General features: G+C 50.1%; 1 long non-coding RNA gene across 1 annotated transcript; it reads right to left on the bottom strand.

Moving 5' to 3' along the window:
- Positions 1 to 6625: 6625 nt before the first annotated feature.
- On the bottom strand, positions 6626 to 7426 carry LOC123578345. Its single transcript, XR_006702329.1, has 2 exons — positions 7303 to 7426; positions 6626 to 6785 (listed from the first exon to the last, which is right to left on the bottom strand). It is a non-coding gene; the product is annotated as an uncharacterized LOC123578345 (long non-coding RNA).
- Between the last annotated feature and the right edge of the window lie 12275 nt (positions 7427 to 19701).

The following is a 19701-nucleotide window of genomic DNA, read 5'->3' as shown; positions in this document are numbered from 1 at the left end:
CCAATGAGAGTCAGTTCTAGGGTATCGCTGGCATATTAGGAAAGAGAAACTCCCCTTCCGTTGAAGGTGCAAGCCTGGGCCACTGGGGAAGACCGTCTGCCTAAAACCACAGGAGGCCTGATGGTGTTGCCCCTTCCGTCTTGCCAACCTGCCATGACCTGAGCCAAAAAATGCCCCCCTCCCTTTTTGTTTATAGCTGTTTGGGTTTTTTAGGGTCATTGTCAAGCTAAAGAAAATCCGAGGAACCACGACGCCCTTTCCTTGATCTTTAAGGCTGTTTCTTAATTACAAAGCTCTGTGGCGAAGACAGGGCAGAGGGACGCAGCGTCATCTGAGGTTCTGTGGTGTGGGTGACCTGTCACCCGCGGGTTTCCAGCTGGCCTGAATGGAAAGGGCCTTTGAATTCTCCACTCTGTCAGCCAGAGCTGATGGCATCGACGGGGACATGATCGGCTTCACTCCCAGACTACGTTAAAAACGTGAAGTTGACGATACTGGATTGTGTACTTGGAGTTTACCAAGAGAGTAGACCTTAACTGTTCTCAACCCTCCCCCCCACAAAGAAAATGGCAATTATGTGACGTTATGGGTACATTAACTGGCTTGATCGTGGCTATCCCTGTATCAAAACATCCCACTGTGCACCTTAAATATACGCCATTTCTATTTGTCAGTTACACCTCAATAAGGCTGATAAAATACATAATGCTGTGCTGAGAGCACTTGCCTCTTATTTCCGATCTTTGCAGATGTTCTGGGAAAAGGGAGGATGTACCGACTCAGCAAAGTCCTGTGCAGCTAATTACCCGGAGAATTTTGCGTTAGAAAACAGTGATGCTGGCATTAGAAGGGAGGCAAGAACCCCAGACTCGACAGGAGCTCAGAGATTTTGATTTGTAGCCTTATAATCAGAGGACTTGTGTCATCCGAACAGAGACTCAATACTCGTGCGTAGTTCCATGGCAAAACCCTTAAGAAAAAGTCTGTAAGTTTCTTTTAAAGTTAACATTGACCTTTCCCTGCAACCAAACAATCCCATCCCTGTATTTGCAGTCGTGAGACATGAAAACTTGTTTACACAAAGGTGTGTACACAAATGTCCTCCAAAGCTTTCTTTATGATCGTCCCCAAATAGAAACAACCCAAATGTCCATCAACAGGAGACACAGTTTTGTTTGTTTCTTTGTTTGTTTGTTTGTTTGTTTGTTTTAAGAAGCCATATATTCAGGGGTGCCTGGGTGGCTCAGTTGGCTAAGCATCTGACTTCAGCTTAGGTCATGATCTCACAGCTCATGAGTTGGAGCCCCGCATCGGGCTCTGTGCTGTCAGCTCCAAGCCTGGAGCCTGCTTCCGAATCTGTCTCAGTCTCTCTCTGCCCTTCCTCCACTCTCTCTCTCAAATATAAATAAACATTTAAAAAATTAAAAAAAAAAAAAGAAGTGATATATTCAGACAATGGAATACCACCCAGCAATGAAAATAAATGGGCTACTGAACAAACAATCTGACTTAGAAATGGGCAAAGAAACCAAAAAGATACTGTCCCAAAGAAGACACAGGCATGGCCAACTGATGCACGAAAAGATGCTCTATATCCCTAATCACCTGGAAAATGTGAATCAAAACCACAATGAGGGGCGCCTGGGTGGCTCAGTCGGTTGAACGTCTGACTTTGGCTCAGGTCATGATCTTGCCGGTCATGGGTTTGAGCCCCGTGTGGGGCTCTGTGCTGACAGCTCAGAGCCTGGAGCTTGCTTCCGATTCTGTGTCTCCCTCTCTCTCTGCCCCTCCCCCACTCGCACTGTCTTTCTCTGTCTCAAAAATAAATAAACATGAAAAAAAAAAAAAACCCACAATGAGCTATCCCCTCACGCCTGTTAGAATGGCCACCATATCGAAAGAACAAGAGGTAACAAGTGTTGGCGAGGGTGTGGAGAGAAGGGAACCGTGTGCCCTACTGGTGGGAATGTACACCAGTGAGGCCGCTGTGGGAAACAGAACGCACGTTCCTCAAAAAATCAGAAATAGAAATGCCATGTGGTCCGGCACTTCCACTTCGGGGTCTATATCCAAAGGAGATGGAAACAGGATCTTGTGAGATCAGGCAGAGATTGGGCACATTCAGAGGGGTGTGGCCAGAGACCTAAAACAGGATCTTGAAAAGACTGGGCATTCCCATATTTATTGCAGCATGATTCGTAGTGGACACAGACACAGAAACAACCTAAATGTCCACCAGTGGGCAGATGGAGAAAGAAGGCATGGCATACATATTGTATCCAATGGGCTATTGTACAGCCACCAGAAAGAAGGAAATCCTGCCCTTTGCAACAACAAGGACGAACCATGGGGACATTACGCTAAGTGGAAAAAACCAGACACAGAAAGACAAATACTGTATGATGTCATATACGTGGAATCTACAAAAGCCAAGGTCACAGAAACACAGACTTAAAAGATGGCTACCAGGGGGCTGTGGGAAAGGGGGAGACGTCGGTCAAGATCACAAACTTCTAGCTCTAAGAGGCCTGAGTTCTGGGCATCTGATGTACAGCATGGGGATTTTAGTTCCTAACACTGCATTATATACTTGAAAGTTGCTGAGAGTAAATCTTAACTGTCCTCCCCGCGAGAAAGGAGGGGCAGTCATGTGACCTGATGCAGTTGTTGCCGAACGCTCTGGTCAGTGTTACTTAGTTTGCAAAATGCAAGTGTATCCAATCAACAGGGGCACATCTTAAATTTACACAATGTTATCTGTCAATTGGGTCTGGCTAAAGCTGGGGGATGAAGGAGTGAGCTACTGATAAACACAACAACATAGATGAATCTCAAACACATTCCGCTGAGTGAAGGAGGCCAGATCCCAAGAGCACAGAGTGTATGACTTCCATTAGAGGGATGCCTAGACCAATAAACTGATCTAGGGTCTAAAAATCAGGACACGGCTTTTCCAGCGGAAGCTGGGGCCCTGGAGAAAAGGCAGCCACGGCCAGAGATGGGGCCAGAAATGCTGGCTTCCCTCCTGCCCCAGTCACTGCCAGCATCTCCACTGCCCAGACCATTTGCGCTGGAGCCTGGAAATACAGCCCAAGAAGTCAGACCTGGAAACTGCAACACGGTCAGTGATGAGCGGAGAGGCGAACGCAGGCCTGCCTTGCTCCTAAACTCAGGTTGCCAGATTTAGTGAACCAAACTACGGGATGCGTAATTGAATTTGAATTTCAGATGAACGACCATTTTCTTTTTTTTTTTTTTTTTTGGATTAGTATGTCTCATGCAATATTTGGCACAAACTCATCCTACAAAATCATCGGTTATCTGAAATTCAAATTTAGCCGTGCATCCTGAATTGTACCTGAATTTTCTCGGTTACACAACACAGAAATCGCACGCAAACGAGTCAGGCAAAAGAACAGCTCATTAGCTGATAGTATCAAACCTTGGAAAGGGCAGGCCTCCGGGCCTGGAGCAGGAATCCACCCTCGGTCTGCCCCTCTCAGCAGGGGCCTGCTCTCCAGGGGACTTTGCTCCTGTACCTCGACCACTGCTGGGCACCACGGGGGAGCCACCGGGCCTAGGTCACAGCGGGGCAGCCGCACACAAACAGGGCCTGGGGCGGAGTTAGCTGCAGGTGCAAGGGTGGGGGGGGGGGGGAGGTACTGAGTGGTGGGTGGGAACCTGGCTCAAAAAGGAAGCACTGCCCTGGGCGAAGAGGTGTGGCTCTTTCCAGAGCGGGAGAAGGTTCTGGGCAGAGATCAGCAAAGTGTTGCCCAATCCACGCCAGCCTCTCTGAACCGAGTTGCCGTGAGTTCTCACGCGTTTTCATAAAACTACGTCTGGGAGCTTGCGGGAGCCCAGACCGTGGCCTATGATGACGTCACCAGGACAGGTGCACTGGGGGAGGGGGACCCTGCCATCAGCCTTCCCCAGATGCATTCCCAGCCAGGTTTCTTTCAACCCCGGACCCCTCCTCCTTCCCGATGCAGCTGACCTTCCCACTCCCTTCTGTCCGCAAACTGTGATCAGCTGGTCACGGTCACCTGCATCCAAGACAGGGCAATTAAGTGGTAAAAACAAGGATGTGGGTTTCAGCTGTCCCTTGTAAAGACCTAGCAAGGAGCCTTTCGCATTTTGTAAAGAAAAGAAAAAAAAAAAAAAAAAAGAAAATGCTATCATATTAATATGCCTAAACTGATTATCGTTTCTTCATATGCCTTTCTTTTTTCACTTACGATATTAAGGCAGACGTTTGAAACCGAATTTTTGTGTGTCTCCAACATTAACGAATTAGCAGACACTAATTGCTCTGGGTTCCAGCCTCCTCTCTAAACAAAGTTTTCCATTTGCAGAATTTAAAACATACCAGAGCAATTTGTGTTCCTTAATAGCTACAAATTTGTTAGCTTGACTTGGAACCAGCAAAACCTGGGAAGCTATTATGTAAATATAGATAATGTCTCTCCGATGATGGTAATTAATGCAGATTCCAGAAAGGCATTCTCTTTATGATTAGGTCTGTAATGGGGAGCGGCTGAAAGCCGGTGGGGTGGCGCAGAGAACCCCCAGAGCGTTCCCTCATTCCTTCATGTTTGTTCGGTTTCCTTGGAGGGAAGAGGAAAAGGATGACGGCCTCCCTCCTCCAAAGCCCTGACGTTAACCTTGAGCAGAGAGGCCTTAGTGCTGTCTGTACGTCTTCCCCCGGGGTCTCTCTCCATCTCCAGTGGTCAGTTCCCTTTCAAAATACCCAGCTGTGTCTGAGGTTGAGCCATTTAATTTGTATTAAAGTCGGGGTCTTTAAAAGGTGTGCTTACTCCTGGGTGGTTCAGGTGGTTGAGCGTCTTGACTTTGACTCTTGCTGTCGGCTCAGGTCAGGGTCTCACAGTCGCCAGATCGAGCCCCAAGTAGGACTCTTTGCTGAGCCTGGAGCCTGCTCGAAACTCTCTCACTCCTCAGTACAGAGAACAAACTGAGGGTTGATGGGGGGAGAGGGGAAAGTGGGTGATGGGCATGGAGGAGGGCATTTGTTGGGATGAGCACTGGGTGTTGCATGTAAGCCAATCTGACAATAAATTATATTAAAAAAAATAAAAATGGAAAAAATGAAAATAAACCCCCCAAAAGAGATTCTCTCTCTCACTCTCTCTCTCTCAAAAGAAACAAACTTGAAAAAAAAGCTGTGTTTACTCTTGATCGAGGCACAGATGGGCCTGTCTCCCGTCTCTAGAGGCAATGAGGTTCTATTTGCTATTACAGGAAAGGCCTTCCTGATCAGCGGATCCAATGCTCGCATTTTCCTTTTCGGAAACTGAGGCCCAAAGAAAGGAAGTGATTCCTTGGAGCAGAAAAGCAGCAGACTGTGGAAGGCGACCTGAGAACCGCCTCTAAATGGAAAGACCGGGGCACCTGGGTGGCGCAGTCGGTTAAGCGTCCGACTTCAGCCAGGTCACGATCTCGCGGTCCGTGAGTTCGAGCCCCGCGTCAGGCTCTGGGCTGATGGCTCAGAGCCTGGAGCCTGTTTCCGATTCTGTGTCTCCCTCTCTCTCTGCCCTTCCCCCGTTCATGCTCTGTCTCTCTCTGTCCCAAAAATAAAAATAAACGTTGAAAAAAATAAATAAATAAATAAATAAATAAATGGAAAGACCACACTGGTCTTTATAGTATCTAGTGACTTCACGTCAACGACCCTAACATTTGTGGGTTGTGTAGTGGGCTTACGCTTCTGTGCAAGGGAAATGTCTTGTCCTACTGATGAGGTTTTTTTGGGGTGATAGTGGGGTTTGGGGGGTCTGGGGCCGACAGCCAAGAAAGAATTACTGAAGAAATCTTCGGTGCAAAAAGGTAATTTTATTAAAGCACAGGGACAGGACCCGTGGGCAGAAAGAGCTGCCTCAGGACCACGAAGAGACACTGGTTATATACTTGGGAGTGGGGGCAGGTACATAAAGTCAAGGGGAAATTTCCAGTGAGATTTTCATCTGCTAAAGAAGATTCCCAAGAGAGTGGAGGCCTAGGAGCTACTGTCAGGCTAAGGTTGTGTTTCCCTCTAGCGAAGCATGAGCGCTGAGACAGTAAGGGGCTCCTGGAGAGCCGCTGAACTCTGCCGGCCCCGAGGAGTTGCCAATGGGCTGCAGGATATAAGGAAATTGAATTTTATCTGTCATTTCCTTCCACCTTTGTTTCCCACATCACTACTTGCCACAGGGCCTTTACACCTGCTGTTTGCCCTGCCCGGTTCACTCTGGCCTTCCCCCTTTCCCTGGTTAACTCGGCCTCCTCCTCCTCCTGGTCTGTCCTCACTTCCCTTCCCCTGGGAGAGGCCAGAGTTCCTCTTCTGCAGTCACTACTCAGTTCCTTAACCAGACCGGAAGCTCCTTGGAGCCCCGGCTGCTTCTTTATTGCTCACCCTTGTGCTCGGTCTCATGAGAGTGACAACGAGAATATGCTAGGCATATTGACACGACAGAAGACGCCCTGAGTTTACCCGAAGCCACCAGAAAGTCTGGAAGAGCGGGGACTTTTGTTCTTCGTCTTCATTGCGGGGTGACCGACACAAACCACACACGCTTAAGGTGCACGACGTGACGCCCTGATACGCACCTACGTCGTGAAATGATTGCCCCCATCAAGCTGATTAACATTTATTGCAAGTCTCCTTGGCGCGTGTGCGTGTGGTGAGAGCACACGAAATCCACTCTCAGCGAATGCAAGGAATACACTTCCGGGTCACGAGCCACAGCCTCCACGCTGCGGATCACGTTCCCCAGAAGTTCGTCCTCTTCCACCTGAAAGTTTGCACTGACGACTAACCTCCCCCCATTTCGGACCCCTCTCCTCTAGGCTTCTCGGAGTTCAAAGTTTTGTGCGTGAATAAACAGGGGCCCTTCTTGATTGACGGCCCCTGCAGGACATCTAGCCTCCCCTCCCCCCCAGGCCACACCAGGCATTGTGACCACCAGAATCGCCCCACCCCCGGCTTCCAGACGTGCCCCCCATAGCACTGGCTGCTCCTACAGACGCTAACCTGCTGGGAGAGGACGCCTGGGTGTAGCTGGAGGAGGCGCTATGTAGCGGCAACCGTCTTGCCCTCGTTCCCCCTGCACTTGCACAGGCTGGGGGCTGGGGACCCTGGTGTGGGCCACACCTGACATAGCCCCTGCCTGCACGGGGCTTCCCACCCAGAACTATAACGCAGGCCAGAGGGAGGGTCTTGGATATGCAGATGGACAGGAGCTTTGCCCCACCACTGGCTTAACAGAAGGTGCTGGACCGAGTTAAAAGAACTTGGGAAGGTCTTTGCACCTCGGGGCTGAGGGCGGGTGCCTCGTACCGAAGGTGATCCTGATGGTTCGTTTTCCTCTGTCCACTCATCTCCCGTGAAACAGAAGACATGTTGATCAGATTCGGAGGCGAGGACAACATCTTCACACGGGAGGACAGAATTAAGATTTTAAAAAAATCTTAACAAAAATTTTTTTTTTAAGTTTATTTATTTTGAGAGGGAGGGAGAGCACCAGTGAGGGAGGAACAGAGGGGGGCGGGAGAGAGAGAATCCCAAGCAGGCTCTGCACTGTCAGCACAGAGGCCAACGTGGGGCTCGCGCTCACGAAGGCTGAGATCACGACCTGAGCCGAAATCACGAGTCGGCAGCTTAACCCACTGAGCCCTCCAGGTGCCCGAAGATTTGAAAAAACTCTTAACAGGTTGAAAGGATGGTTGGGAAAAGCTAGAGTAACTCAGATGCGAGTGAATGCTAAGAATGAGGTTATTACCCTGTCCTCCCCAATCCCCACAAATACACGACAAAGGAGACCTAGCTTAAGAGAAATTCGCATGAAGAATCCTGGGACCAGCAAAGTCAATGCAACCCATTGGCTATATTAAGCAAGGTACTGCGTCCAGACGCAGGGAGGGGACGGTCCTGGTGGAGAGGCAGTTACTCTTGACTTGTGAATCATACTGTTGCTGAGTACCCCGCCTCCGGCCCTCCTCTTTCTCATTGCTCCCCACCCCCCCCCCCCGCCCCGCCCCCTGCCACACACCCTGTAGGCATCTTGCCGACACCGCTACAACATCCGGGCACTGAGAGACCCTGGGATGCAGCTCAGTGGAAGGGGAGGGGTCTTGCTACTTAGCTGTCCTCTTGAATCTCACTTCCACCACTGTTCAGCTGAGCAGATCACCTCTTCTGAGCCTTGGTTCCACAGACCGTGGGAGTAGAGGAGGGACGGAGATAATGGGTGAGAAGTAAGAGACATGCCAGAGTATCAGGTAGCCTCCGATTACCCTGAGGTCCTTTCCATATAATTTCTAAGACTGGGTGTGATTTTATTTCTTCTTTCCTCTCCTAGATTTGATGAATGCTTCAAACATGCCACGGACTGAAAGCGAGGGCCTTGTTACCAATCCCAATTAGGCATTACAAAAGCCCCATAAATCTTGGTGAATATGTTACAGGGAATTGAAAGCTGGAATTGTATGGCTGGTGCACTAAAGAACACAGCAATCATTCTCCTAAAGGCCTCGTGTAATTTTTGGTCTGCTTCGCAGTGTGTGTCTATCGACAATTGGCCCGTTATCGATTTCCTAACCCTGAAGAACACGGCTAATGGCTCCCGTTTTCCCGGCCAGCACGAAATGAAGAGGCCAGAGGACGCTGACGGCCGGCTGTTTGCCTTACCATTTGGGGACATGTTAATCCAAAGTGTGAATGACCCACAGAATCTGGGTGGCTCTGGCTTTTGAGAATGGGATGGAGTATCGATTTCTATCCTGTTCTCTTGGTGTGTAATTAAACACACCACAGCCCCTGAGTGTAAGCTGGCCAGTCTTCCTCATTAACAAGCTAAATGACGTCCCCTGCGAGCACCATGCACCTGTCATGGCTCCGGGCGCACAGGAGCCGGTGGCTTTGTGACAGTTTGGACTTCCACGTTCTGTAGAACGCCAGCTCCGTTCAAATATGTGATGGTTCATTTTAGGGGTCCACCTGACTGGCTGTGGGGTGCCCGCACGTCGTCTCTGGGTGTGTCTGTGAGGGTGGCCCAGGATGAGCTCAGCGTCCGAATCCACAGACTTGGTAGCCTGCCGTCCCCAGTGTGGGTGGGCACCGTCTCATCTGCAGAGGGTCCGAGGAGAACGAAAGGTAGCGAAAGGATCGGCCTCATTTTCCTGCCTCGTTGATGGAGCTGGGACTCCACTCCTGCCTCCTTTGGGGGATTTACCGCACGGGCCCCCCCGGATCTTACACCTTTGGACTCAGAATGCCTGACACCACCAGGTTTCTGGGCTCCAGCCTGGGGAGGGCAACTCCTGGGACCTCTCAGCACCATAAATGCACGAGCCCATCTCTCATGCTAAATCCCACACCCCACACCCAGCCAGGCACACACCCCCCGCCGGGCACAACCCCCCAGGCAGGCACACACACACACACCCAGCCAGACACACACACACAGCCAGGCATATACCCCCAGCAGGCATTACCTCCTCCCCCCCCCCCCCCCCCCGCCAGGCACACACCCCCAGCCAGGCACACACCCAGCCTGCTGTTGGTTGTGTTTTTCTGGAGAACTCTATTGGTCAGTGCACCTGCCTGGCTGATCACTCTCCAATCACTTCAGCTTTGGAAACACTGGGGAGGAATGGGCGGCGGGGCAGGGGGAGCTAAGTGGGGAGGAAGGTGAAGAGATTGTGGGATTGAGAGGGCGTGTTTGGCGGGGGGAGAAACACAGCCAGTGGTAGGTCAGCACCTGTGCTGTGCATGATCCTTTTTGGCCTCCTGTCCTTGCCAAGATGTCATGGTGGGGAGGGTCCATTCCCTTCAAGGACCTAGGGTTTAGCCTTGTGACTCGCTCTGGCCAATGCACTATGAGTGGACACAATATACCCCACATGGGACCAGCCTTTACACGAGCTCTCGGGATGTGGCTTGGCCTCCTGTGCCTCAACTCGTGCCCAGAGAAGAGCATGTCCCGGAAAGCCACTGACCCTTCATGAATAAAAGGCTCAGGGGCGCCTGGCTGGCTCAGCCAGAAGAGCACACGGCTCTTGATCTTGGGGTGGTGAGTTCGAGAGCCCTACGTTGGGTGTAGGGATTACTAAAAAAATTAAACTTAAAAAAAAAAAAAAAAAGAATAAAAGGCCCATGAAGTAGATGGAAACCCAGCCCGTTTCCTGGGTTTCACTGATACATGAGTGAGGAATAAATGCCCAGTGTCAGGCCCTAGAGTCTGGGACTCTTCACTACCCAGCATGGCCGTGGCCAAGCCTGCCTGCAGGAAGTGGCTGTCCCAGGTGCTGGGGGACAGGAAGCGACAGGTGGAGGAGGGAATGGGGGTGGGGATCTGCCACCAGCCTTGTGTGACATTCACAAGGTGGCTTCCTGCTGAACAACCCCCCCCCCCCCACCGCCCCGTTGTCCCAGATTTATTTCCCTGATAGGGAAATGCGCCTCGGTGACAATTCCAGGGGGCTCCAGGGGTGTGCCAGTAACTGCAGCATTGTTTGTGACGAGGAAAAAGTGGATACCACCTAAACGTCCAGCCAGGGGGCAAAGGATAAAACCCACGCGGTGTATGGAAATTCAGGGGCGTACGAAACCCAAGGCCAACGGAAGGGGCTAGACCCACACGGACGCACTTGGATGCATTTCAGAAACAAAGTGGAGCCGGAAAAGCAGGCTGTGGAATGAGGGGGTCTGAATGACGGTATCTGTATCGAGATTAAAACCCCCAAAGGAGACCACCTGTTGGGCGCATAAATACGTCTTCAGAGCATAGACACGCGTGCACGAAGGAGCACGCCAAGCCGACGGAAGGACCGCGGGAGAGGGCCGGAAAGTGACGCACGCAGGTGCTCGGGAGGCCTCAGCCCAGCGTGGGTGACTCTCCATTCCTTCCAGAACGGGAAGAGTCCGAGCAAACGTGACAGCCGGCTACAGTGGGATAAAGCTGTGGAGGGGCCCACGGGCGCCCGTCATCCTGCACTATCTTTGTGTCTCTGCATTGGAAACATTTCAGATAAAACTGCTTTAGAGAAAGAAATGTCCATGGCGTGATGTGTGTATACAGGGGAGGACGAGGGGTGGGGGTGGCAGCTGGATGGGTGAGGGAAGGCATACGGGAGCCCGTGGCAGGTTGGAGCCCCGGGGAAGCCGACTCTGGAGGGAGGCGACGTCACGGACGTTTGTTGGGAGTGCCCCGGGGTCAGCACCACGGGGTGAGGCAAACTGTCACGCAGCCTTGGCTGGTCCCCCAGAGCCGTGGGGGGCTGCGGTGGCTCTCAGAGCTGTCACCACTGGGCCAGGATGCCTGGGCCCTTACACACCAGCGTCGATGGGTCACTGAGCACGGGCCGCCCAGGAAGGGCCTGACCTTGGCTGAGGTTGACCCTGAGAGGCGACAGCTGAGCACTGGGGCCGATGGCACGGCCAGCGATCAGGACATGTCCCCATTCAGGGGGGTCTGGGAGGCCCCACAGGCCACCTGTCATGCCAGGTCACTTGGGGCGAATTCATGAGGGACTCAGGAACCTGCCCTTGCCCCCCTCGACAGGTGTCACTTGTTAGCACACGTAGACGTTACACCTAGAATTTTAGGTAACGTTTAAAAAAAAGTTTAATTTGGGAAAACTTCAAACGTACAGAAAAGCCGCAAAACAGGACAACGAGGCTCACCAAGATTCATCACTTGGTAACATACACCATTAACAAATAACGTCACCTTTCTGGCATTTTCTCAGGAAGCCTTCTCCCCCCTCTAAGTTAGGATGAGTTGCAGGCATCATGACCCCTTATCCTGCACTACATCAGCCCGTGTCCCCTAAGAACGAGGACCTCCCCTTGCATACTCAGAGTACAAGGTCAAGTGCAGAAAGCTTCACAGAGGCAACCCTATTATGTCATAATAACCCACGGACACTATCCAGCACTATGCTGGGGGGCAATTTCCCCCAAAGGACGGACCCGATCTAGGGCCGTTCATTGCATTTCAGAGTCCTGTTAACTAGCCTCCTAAAAGAACAATAGTTTTTGCTTTTTTAAGAATTTCCTGGACATGTTCCAGATTCTAGTCATGGCGAGTCTCAGCTTGGAAAGGGAAGCCCTCGCCTCCCAGCTGTAGCCCAGCCCAGCACCCGGGTCCGAGCCGGAGCCCCTCCCTCGCCTCGCTCTTGCCCTCTGTCCGCACCTGCCCCAGATGCTAACGGCCACCAGGCAAAGGCTTCATCCGATGACACCTCTCACAGTCTGCTGTCTTTCTCCCAAGCAGGCCGGAGAGTGAAGCCCTCATAAGGGGGGTGGGGGGGGGTGGGTCCTGACCTCAGCAGGGTGCTCAGGCATCTGCACGTGCAGGGTCACTGGGTTTGGAGGAATATGCACCTTAGCTGAGCAGAGCCGCGTGGTGATGCTCCTCAGTCCCCGGGAGCCGCTCCCACTGCTTGCAGCCCTGGACGGTGTCCCTGGCTCACCCACCGGCACTGGCACCGAGCCCGCACCACCGTCAGCTGGGGCCCCGGCCCGCCTTCCACTATCAACCATGCCTTTGACTTCACGGGCTGGGTCAGCCACAGCCGCTTCCCTGCAGCCGCGACCCAGGAGCAGGCCAGAAGATGCTCTGACACCTACAAAGCACACGTGGTCACGGACGCCATCAGACGGGCACCGAGGTTCTGACAGGTACGTTCACACACAACCCGTTATTCACACGTCACGCGAAACAGTAATGAAATGTCCCTTTATGAAAACCCCTATTTGTGTAAGCAGTTGTAATTGGATTTGCGCTTACACGTGCCAAGCATTTCTAACCGGTACAGGTTTCTACAGGTGCAGTTATCTGGAACCTGAGTTTCCAACAACACAAGCGTGTTCTATCATCTGCTGCTATAGCGACTCTGGGCAGTGAGGTTATAGCCCTGGAGACACCTGCTAGGGTTCAGATCCTGAAGTGGTCCCTGAGTGACCTGGGACAATTACTGATGCCCTCCGAACCTCCATTTCTTCAGCTGTAGAATGCAGAGAATAGCAGGAGAATTAGGTGAGCTAAGGGACAGTGACTGTGGCCTGGCCACACACGCCACACGAGCTGCGGCCTCGCCTCACGGACCGGCCAAGGCTTCCCGGGGTGGTCCCGGGCCCAGCCTGGACCCCTCACACAGAACGAACACGGCAAGCAAAACCGAATCATTTTATCTTTCGCACCCATCAAATAATATTGAAGTCAGCGGGAAAAAATGTTGTACCATATGTATAGTTTAACGGTCACTCCTTAAAACACAGAAAGACCCTACGACACAGAAAAAGAAAACCGGACCCAATTTTTAAACATGGGTAAAACGTTTGTATTGGCAATTATAAACGGCCAATAAATAATCACTAGTAACTAAAAAAAAAAAAAAAAAATGCAGATTAAATCAACAAAGATGAATTTTTAGTTATCATTTTCATTAAATTTTTTTTTACATTTATTTGTTTTTGAGAGACGGAGTGAGACACACGGCGAGCGGGGGGGAAGGGGGAGAGAGAGAATGAGACACAGAATCTGAAGCAGCCTCCAGGCTCTGAGCAAGTGTTCAGCACAGAGCCTGATGCGGGGCTCGAACCCACGAACCGTGAGATCATGACCTGAAGTCGGATGCTTGACTGACTGAGCCACCCAGGCACCCCTTTAGTTATCATTTTCAAATGATAGCATCAGGCCCCAGGAGTGGTAAGAAGTCAGGAAAATGCGCCTTACTCTCACACTGCTGGTGGGGCTTTAAATTTCTATCTTCGTAGGGCCAAGTTGGCAGCATTTATCAAGGCTTGCCAATCATTTACTATCTGTGAGCTTATCCTCAGGAAATGATAGATGTGCCTAGGATTTTCGAGAGTGTTCACTGCCTGCTGCTTGTAACAGTGATCTACTGGTTTCCACCTAGATGTCCAACAAAAGGGGATCCCTTAAATAAATTATGGCACATCCACACTCTGAAAGCCCTCATACCTTCACAGAGTGGTGGAAAAAACATGTTTACAGATATCAAAAGTGTTCACAATTTATTGTTGAGTGAAACAATAGTTTAAACTTTAAAAACCATACCTAGGGTAGAATCCATTTTGGTAAAAATGAAAAGTCCATTTATGCAAGGAGGAAAAACATTTAGAATAGTCCCTTCCCTAAGAGTTAACAGCGGTTATTCTTGAGTAGTAAGAAAATTTTTATGGCTCCCTCTCTTCTCTCTCTGCCCCTCCCCTGCTCACGCTCTGTCTCAAAAATAAACATTAAATTTTTTTTTTAAATGAGAATAAGTTGTGATTATCTGTCGGGGGTAGGATTGGACAGGCATGGGTGAAATACTTCTTTTTAATATATTTCTTCAAAGAGTGGTAAATAAAGGTGGTTTTCCCAGCATCTTTGGAATCTTCTGGTCTTCTCCAAAATTACAGCAGGATCCCGTTGTACAAGCAAGCACTGTGAATTCTACCGGGGGGGGCCCGGGGGGGGGTGGTTTGACGAGTTACTAATTAGGATCCCCACACATGAAGTGAGGCAGTCTCTCTGGGCGCCACTGGCCATTTCGGCCTCTGTCCCATCCTGAATCCAACAAAAAGGGAAGTCATATCTACTTGGCAGAGTTTTCACTGCACAATAGGTTGAATGTAGCCACTGAAAATATTCATGCAAATATCTTCATTAGGAAAATCATGCAATTAACCTGAAATATGTGCTAAATAAAGCAGGCAAATTGTTGCAGCTTTTCCTACCTCTTAATTATAATTTTGGTAATCAATTTGTCTCCTGATTACCAAAAAGGAAAAAAAAAAAATCTTCAGCGTAGGCACCGTCTGAGGACGAGTTGGTACGTGAGATTAAACCCCGTACCGTTTTAGCAAAGAAGGCCATTAACCTTTCCTGTGTTTTCGTTCATCGCAGGCATTTCCTGCTAATGCTCATTGTGAAAGATGATTGGATTTTAACAAGAGCTTTTTGGAGCAGGCACCGGCCCTTCCCGAACGTACGTTTTGCAAGAGCCGCTGTCATTAAAGGTTACCAGCGTTTCCATTATCATCTTGCCGGCGTTTGTTTCTTAAATGGCTTTTGACTGCAGCGTAAAAAATTTCCCTAAGTGAAAACTGACATTCCAGCTCAACCTGAGGCATTCGGAGGGCCGCAGACATCCAGCGGCCAAGTGGAAAGTCGTAAGGGTGGGAGCAGGGGGTTCTCCCACATTCTTTCGTCTCTTCTCCCAATTTACTGAACTGTTAGGGGATTCGAAGGCGGGGAAGGCCACACAGGTGACACAAGGTGACCCTGGAGGAGTGGCTCAGCCTGGGAGGGGGGGCTCAATTTTTAGACCTGTGAAGTGGGGTTAGCTAGTGAAGACTGAAAGATCACTCAAGTCTCTGGCACACGTGAAGGAAAAATATATCCGCCAACATTTAGGCTGACTCCTTTTAACCTCCCCCTTTTAACGTGTTCTCCTCCAAACAGCCCACCTTTTTTTTTTTTCAACGTTTATTTATTTATTTTTTTGGGACAGAGAGAGACAGAGCATGAACGGGGGAGGGGCAGAGAGAGAGGGAGACACAGAATCGGAAACAGGATCCAGGCTCTGAGCCATCAGCCCAGAGCCTGACGCGGGGCTCGAACTCACGGTCCGCGAGATCGTGACCTGGCTGAAGTCGGACGCTTAACCGACTGCGCCACCCAGGCGCCCCAAACAGCCCACCTTTTAAGACAGGAATCGGGGCACCTGGGTGGCTCAGTCAGTTGAGTGCCTGACTTCCGCTCACGTCATGATCTCCTAGTTCGTGAGTTCGAGCCCCTGTTCGGGCTCTGTGCCGAAGGCTCGGAGCCTGAAGCCTGCTTCGGATTCTGTGTCTCCCTCTCTCTCTGCCCCCCCCCCATCCCCCACTTGCGCGCGCGTGCTCTCTCTCTCTCTCTCTCTCAAAATAAATAAATAAACATTTAAAAAAAAGTCCATGGGAGTTCCAAGTGTGCTGGCTTCTTGTTGGTGGAGCTGTTGCCCAGGGGGGAGGAAAGCTCTCTTCCTGGAGTAGTGGAGTAGCATCCAACTCCAAGGTCAAGTCCCTCTCTTCCATCTGAGTCTGCAATTCACTATGAGTGGTGGCATGAGAGGGGGCCGTGAGAGCTTCCCTTGCCCACCTCCCGACTCCATTTTTGTGACATTTCTCGTGGCTAGTTTTCACAGAGGAGACCCTCTTTAGGGAGTTGTGGGGAACCTGAGAGGGGAGAGCTTCTGCCCTGGTTCCTGTTTAGGACCTGGAAGGGGGCTGCCTCTTGGGTGGTCCTGGACTTATCAGGGGAGGTTGGTGATGACGTGGGGCTAGAAGAGGCCTGCAGTACTGGGTAAGCTCCTGGCAGGAAATAGTCCACTCACACTGGGGATGTGACCCAGATGGGGGCAAGGCCCGAGGAAGCCAGCAGGGGGAAGTGCGGGGCCTGAAGCCAGCAGGGGCAGGGAGCCACAGGGCAATCCACGGACAGGCTGCCCCACAGAGCTGGGCCTGGGAGAGAGGATGCAGCAGGGAGGCAAACTGACAATAAGAACAGAACCCAGCTGCCCTAACCTCCTTCCCTTGGTGTCGGGGTGTGTGTGTGCATGAAGCGTGGGAAGGGAAGGGGAAAATGAGGGAAGGAGAAGAAGAAGGGAGACGCTTCTCCAATATTCAATCCCAGAAACTCACTAAAATGATTAGGGTACACTCTTCGAATGGAATATTCCAGAACCAAGAAAAAAATCATTTCTGAAAAATATTATAGATCAATACCACTTGTAACGATAGATGCAAAAGTCTTTGATAAATTCCTACCAACCAGCATAAAACAACTCATTAGAGAAAAGTCACCCGGACCAAATAGGTTTTGTTCTTAAGGTAATTTATCACTAAATAAGAGAAAACGTTTAAAAACATTAATAATTGAAGCAGAAAATTTTAAAAATGATTCGATGCCTCCTTTTCACAAACACTGGAAAAACAATGTTTAAAGGGAATTTTCCCTTAACACGATGACACTGCCTTAGAAATTCAAATCCAGTATGTATTTACGGATTAGCACCACGCCAGGGCACTGACCAGCCTGACCTAGTCCTTACAGCAACATGCTGTGCTAAGCCCTACTCCATTTGGCCCTGCCCTACCTCCTTGGTCTCATCTCCTCCCATCTTCCCCTGGCTCTGACCTCTTCACCGACCTCCCTGTTCTCCTGGAGCATACTAGCTTTGCTTCTGCCACAGGACCTTTGCACGCACAGTTCCCTCTGCCTACAACCCTTGCCCCTGCCCCCAGTATCCCTATGGCTGGCTCCTCCATTTCTTTGAGAGCTCAGCTCAAATGTCACTGTCTCTTTAGGGACTTTCTTGTGAACGCTATGTAAAAAAAAACAAGCAAGGTCCATCCCAACTCCCTATCAGTGCTCCCCATCTCTCCTCTATCTTATATCAGCACCTGCCTGCCTGGTATAGGCTTGCTTGTCTGTCTCCGATCCCAGAGCACAAGGGCTGTGAGGACCAGGGATTCTGAGTTGTTTCCCCAGGGCAGAGCAATACCAGGCACAGGAACTGCTCAGAGAATATTTGCTGCACGAGTGAGCGAGCGGGCCAAAGAGCCGCCCTGTGGGAGGGGAAAGGAACATCTGCAAATTCTCCGCTCCAAACCTTTCTGCTCAGGAATCCTGCTCGCCTGCACTGAAAACACTTACTTTTTGAGAAGGCAAGATGTACATCTGGTCTACAATTCGAAAGGGACCCCGATCTCTGTGTCCCCGGGGAACGTGGCGCACCCCGCCCCGTGCACGGAGCCCGTCCCTTCGCCAGCCTGACACGCGGGAAGGGAGGCTGGGCTGCAGGCTGCATGTGGGATGGCCTCCTGCAGCCACCTTGGCCCCCCGAGAGTGGCAGCAGGATGCCAGATGACTCCACTCTCAGACACAAGGCTGGAGGCGGTCCAGAGCATCTCTAGATGTTTCTGGATGTTGCATGTGACACAGAAGAACACTGGGAACGTGATATCCTGTGATAGGTCTCTAGCACCCAGTGTTCTGGAATTTCTATCTCGCTGTGATTCAAAGAAATCAAAATGTGAGTTCACCAGAGAGTATACTCGAGGATAGGAGAGCCTCTAAGGTCCCCTTCTTGGAAAACTTTGTGCCTTAAAAATTTTTTTTTTAATTTTTATTAAAAATGTTTTCATGTCTATTTATTCTTGAGAGACAGGAGGAAACAGAGCGTAAGTGGGGGAGGGGCACAGAGAGGGAGACACAGAATCCTACACAGGCTCCAGGCTCTGAGCTGTCAGCACAGAGCCCGATGTGGAGCTTGAACCCATGAACTGCAAGATCACGACCTGAACCGAAGTTGGACGCTTAACCGACTGAGCCACCCAAGTGCCCCTGGAGACCTTTGCACCTTTACTGTAGCAGGGTCTGGTCTGTATGGGCTCTCTCCTCAGCCTCTTCTAGTCTTCTGGGGCCAACCTGCCTGTGGGGGAGAGATGCTCCCACTGCTCAGAGTGTCTCAGTCCCTCTCCTCTCCCTCCCCAGTGCTCCTTCTCAGGCCCCACAGGATCCTCTACCTGCTGATGGCTTCTCATGACGCCATTTCTGCTGCAGGCTTCTAAAGCCAGGAGTTTTGAGGTAAAGGTCTAACTTGGAGGAAACTAGAAAAAATATTTTTGGTTATTTGCTTTAAAAAACATAATAAGCTTTTCATAAAATGATACGTGATTACTGCTTTAAAAAAACCGAACAATGTATATAGTTGCAAAGAATAATGCCATAGAAAAAAAACGCCCTCACATCCTCCTCCCCAAATCAGCACCATGGTCAGCGTCTGGTCTCTGTGATCTACACCCTCCTCCCCAAATCAGGACCATGGTCAGTATCTGGTCTCTGCAATATGGATGTGAACCCAGTAACACGGTTTGCTGAAAACAGAGTATTTTACTATACATATTATATTCGATGAGAAAGCATTTGATTTTGCTTAGATTTAACAATAAAAGAATCTGAAGTCATAGAAACTACCCATCACTGGCCATGCACACACACGTGCACGCTCTCACACATGTGCACACGCACAGGCACACACACGTGCCTGCACACACATCCCCACACACACAATTGGGAGAAACAATTTCACTATCCCTTCAAAGTTAAGAAACAAGATTATGAAAATCACAGAAGCTGAAGCGACTGACTTTCTCTCGGGCTCCACGTTTTAACTCTCAAGAGTATTTATTGACTCTGTGGCATGAAAAATGAGAACGCTGGCCCATTTATTTTTTCTTCCTACTTCCCTCCCTGCCAGCCCCAGGAAGTCATTTTTTAAAAAGAAAACTACATTTTATGGTAGTTGATTAACAAATGTTTATGCCATAGAAATATTCAAAACTTAACTACTGGCTGAATTAAAAATACTGAAAGTCTGGGGAATAAAGCCAATTAGATAATTACAATTGTGACACCTGAATTAATTAATCTGTTTTGTCTTAAAAACTGAAATCCAACATGAAGATGCAAACACGGTTCAATGGCTTTGAAGATTTTTTTGCCTTCTGGTTTTGCCTCAGGAGCAAGAAAAACTTAATACAAGTGGAAAATTAAGATTTCTGTTGTACACGATAAAGATAAACTAAAGCACTCCACGGAGTCCAAATCACTGTCAGCGTTCCCACATGGCACTTTTTTATCTGTGGTTGAC

Source organism: Leopardus geoffroyi, chromosome E2, assembly GCF_018350155.1.
Source record: "Leopardus geoffroyi isolate Oge1 chromosome E2, O.geoffroyi_Oge1_pat1.0, whole genome shotgun sequence".
NCBI lineage: Eukaryota > Metazoa > Chordata > Mammalia > Carnivora > Felidae > Leopardus > Leopardus geoffroyi.
This window is presented reverse-complemented; position numbering and strand designations above follow the sequence as displayed.